Source organism: Lipotes vexillifer, unplaced genomic scaffold (genome assembly GCF_000442215.2).
Source record: "Lipotes vexillifer unplaced genomic scaffold, Lipotes_vexillifer_v1.1 scaffold905, whole genome shotgun sequence".
NCBI lineage: Eukaryota > Metazoa > Chordata > Mammalia > Artiodactyla > Lipotidae > Lipotes > Lipotes vexillifer.
Window position 1 is genome coordinate 958,747 of NW_006796034.1, and position 3,356 is coordinate 962,102.

Below are 3,356 nucleotides of genomic sequence, written 5' to 3' on the forward strand. Positions count from 1 at the left end.
AAAAAAAAAAAAAAAAAAAAAAATGACATATTCTGTATTCATCAAGTATTCCAGGTAGTGAAGAGATTTGATATTTATTATACAAATTGTACCTATCCTATAAATATTACATGAATAAATACTTTGCACATGCAAATGGGCAGAAGAGGAGACTGTCCCCAAAACCTCCTAGTAAGTTACTTCTCACACCATTGGCCTTGGTCCAGAATTCCTAACGAATGAGTGTTTTTTAAAAAAAGAATACTTAGAAGATACTTTTCCTTATATAAATACAGAGTTCAATCTACTGATACTTAGGGATTGATTAAGATCCAGTACTAATCTTTAGATATTCTATAGTGTATTTATTTTATAATACATATAGAGTATTTTATTTGGGGTGTGTATATGTGTGTGAGATGGGGAGGCAACAACATTGTTCCTATAGGAATATGCCTTTTGATTCTTTATGCTAGACTTACAAGCAAACTTTTGGAATACAGTCCATTCATTGGATGGGAACTCCTTGAAAATTAAGACTTTTCAGAGAATTTGTTTATATTCCCCTTAAACCAATCCTTATATGATTCAGAAGGCACTTCAAGAATCTTACATTGTCTCCAAATGATTGTTACGACACATGTGACATAGCCCAATGATAAATGCTCTCTAGATTCAGAGAAAGACTAACTAATCAGACACCAGATGATGATAAAGTGTTAATGACATTACATAGGCATTGCTATGCTATAGGAAATTCTATCAGAAACCATTATAGCACTGAATGAAGTTCAGCATATGCACTGATTGATGACTCACCCCATACTCTTTCCTTCTAAGAGAAGGAAGATGATAGCAGCCCAGTTCAGAGATGTTGAATTCCGAATGATGGAGGACCAATTATTACATGTGATATACAAAGGTTAGTTAAAATACAGGTTTAAAACTCAAAACCTGGGGTTTCCCTGGTGGCACAGTGGTTGAGAGTCCGCCTGCCGATGCAGGGGACACGGGTTCGTGCACCGGTCCGGGAAGATCCCACATGCCACGGAGCGGCTGGGCCTGTGTGCCATGGCTGCTGAGCCTGCGCGTCCGGAGCCTGTGCTCCATCTGCAATGGGAGAGGCCACAACAGTGAGAGGCCCACGTACCGCAAAAAAAACCCCTCAAAACCCTAGAAGTAGGGGCAAACTGAGAGAGCCAGATCCCCTGCAGGAAGTATTCACTCTTACTTAGGTCCAGATCACTGAGGTCACGGGTAGGGTAACCAACCACATATTCTGATTTGCCTCAGGCAGATTCAGTTAATGCCTGTTGTTCAGGCGTAATTATTAATAGAGCCTCTTCTTACTCTCAGAAGTGTGCCAATTTGTACAATACAGTATATGGGTACTCTAGTTATAGGAAAATTTAGGTATAGTATTGCCTGGTCTTTTGGTTTTTAAAGCCAGAAATTTGGGTTTTAAAGAACATCTTTGGATTTTTTTAATGTGGCCAACAAATTCCAAATGTTTGTTTTGTTTTGGTTTTTTGTTTTTTGCGGCACGTGGGCCTCTCACTGTTGTGGCCTCTCCCGTTGCGGAGCACAGGCTCCGGACGCACAGGCTCAGCGGCCATGGCTCACGGGCCTAGCCGCTCCGCAGCACGTGGGATCTTCCCAGACCGCGGCACGAACCCATGTCCCCTGTATCGGCAGGCGGACTCTCAACCACTGCAACACCAGGGAAGCCCAAATTCCAAATTTTAAAAAATTTTGTTCAGGCCAAGGAAAACTCATAAGGAGCAGGATGTGGCCTGGGAGTTGCCTGTTTGCAACCTCTAGGTTAAAACCTCTGGCTGATATGAGAGTGCTCTTTGGTTTGCCTTTTTGGAGAACATTTCTCTCTTGTAGCTGGTGACAAAGGGTCTTTGGATGCCTCCTACATGGGAGGACCTTCTTGCTCTATGAAATTCCAGTAGAAATCAGTGTGGAGTCAGGACATATGATATGAGCAGCTTAAGTCTGTTGTTCTAGGCCTTCCTAATGATTGTAGCTAGCACTTCCCATGTACTACACGCATTACATAGACTATCACATTTACTCCTCACAATAGGTTTGTGAGGAAGATATTACTATCTCCATTGTTCTAATGAGGAAACTGAGACTTAAGTGACTAATTAGTTTGAGCAAAGTCACTCAGCTAGTAAGGGGCGAAACCAGGATCTGAACTCCTGACAAACTTAACTCCAAAGCCCACACCTTTTTCCTCTGTGTCTGCTGCTTCCCAAGGTAAGAGAGATCAACTTTCTCTTTCCCTTGGGACATTTTTCATTTGAGTAAATCCTTTTTGACCTCTTGTCACTATGGAAAATTATAGTTTTGACTCTGGGTCTACAAGAAGACATTTTCTCACTTTTATTCAGGGCTTTAAGTCAGAGGTCCAGTGGTTCAGCTCACATCTCTGGGAATGGGGGACCCCAAGGGAGTTTCAAGCCAAAGTCCCACTTAGTCATAAGCAGTGTTCATTTACCAGGTGTCCCCTTCTACTCAGACCCTTTGAGAATCTATAGTGATGCTAGGCAGCTGGTCATAGATTTAAGGTTTCATAACCCCAGTCATCTCTGTATCCCATATCCATTTTAGAGATACAAGTAACAAATAGACCTCATCTAATGGGGACTAAGAAAAAGCATAGGATTTTGTTTCCATTATTAATTTGACCAAAGATTGGGAAATGTTTAACATGTTATACTGGGTTGAATAATCCCCACCCTCCCACCCCCTGCCACCGGCCAAATTCATTTCTGCTTGGAACTTCAGAATGTGACCTTATTTGGAAATAAGTTCTTTGCAGCCAGTAATTAATGAAGATGAGGTCATACTGGATAGGGTGGACCATAATCCTAATCTGACGACTGGAATCCTCATAAGACGAGATAGAGACACAGAGACCTACACAGAGGGAAGGTGGCCATATAAAGATAAGTAGAAATTAGAGCAATGCAACTGTAAGCCAAGAAATACCAATGACTTCAGGCAATCATCAGATGCTGGAAGAGGTAGAGGATTATTCTCCAGAGATTTCAGAGGGAGCACAGTCCGCCAATGCTTTGATTTGGACTCCTGGCTTCCAGAGCTGTGAAAGAATAAGTTTCTATTGTTTTGAACTATCTAAGTTTGTGGTAATTTGTTACAGCAGCCACAAGAAACTTGTACATGTAAAGAAAAAAAAAAGTGTGAATGTTGGGCTTCCCTGGTGGCGCAGTGGTTGAGAGTCCGCCTGCCAATTCAGGGGACACGGGTTCGTGACCTGGTCCGTGAAGGTCCCACATGCCGCGGAGCAGCTGGGCCCGTGAGCCATGGCCGCTGAGCCTGCGCGTCTGGAGGCTGTGCTCCGC